General features: G+C 66.8%; 1 protein-coding gene across 1 annotated transcript in view; it reads right to left on the bottom strand.

Annotated features, from left to right (window-relative positions):
- Positions 1 to 648, bottom strand: part of EPS8L1 (EPS8 like 1) — a 14,620-nt gene that overhangs the window by 9,736 nt on the left and 4,236 nt on the right.

The following is a 648-nucleotide window of genomic DNA, read 5'->3' as shown; positions in this document are numbered from 1 at the left end:
CCTGCCAATCACGACGTCAGGCCACGCCCCCTCGCGCCCCGCCCACTTCCCGCCGTGGGCCACGCCCCACCGGTTCCTTGGCTCCGCCCCGGGCCACGTGCGGTCATCGCTCTCGCCTGTGAACCCTCGCACGGCCACGCCCTGGACTCCGCGCTCCTTCTACCCGTGTCTCTGCCCGAGGCACAACCCGCCGCGGAGACCCAGTCCGGGTGGGTCCTCGTCCCCAAGCCCCCTTTCCCCACAATCCTGTTCATGTCCTCAGAATATTCGAGTCCTCAGCCTCCGACAGCGCCCGACCTCCTGTTTTGTTTTGGTGGGGGGGGTTCCCTCTGTCTCCCAGTCTGGACTGCAGTGGCACGCTCACGGCGACTGCAGCCTCGATCTGCTGGGAGCAGGCGAGCCTCCAGCCTCAGTCTCTGGCGTTAATGGGCGCATGCCACCACGCCTGGCTAATTGTTTTGATATTTTTGGGGGGGGAGGGAGAGAACTCCCGGGCTCAAGAGATCCTTCCGCCTCCTGCCGCCTCGGCCTCCCAAAGTGATGGGACGACAGGCTCGCGCCACCGCGCCCGGCCTCACGTGCCCTGTCGACCCGCGCCCCACCTGTCCTCGAGCCCCCCCATTCAGAACCTCTGTCCTGTGCCCCCTT

Source organism: Carlito syrichta, unplaced genomic scaffold (assembly GCF_000164805.1).
Source record: "Carlito syrichta isolate Samal-C Ts95f unplaced genomic scaffold, Tarsius_syrichta-2.0.1 Scaffold308154, whole genome shotgun sequence".
Classification (NCBI taxonomy): Eukaryota; Metazoa; Chordata; class Mammalia; order Primates; family Tarsiidae; genus Carlito; species Carlito syrichta.
The sequence above is the reverse complement of the archived record's forward strand: the minus strand, read 5'-3'. Positions and strand labels throughout refer to the sequence as shown.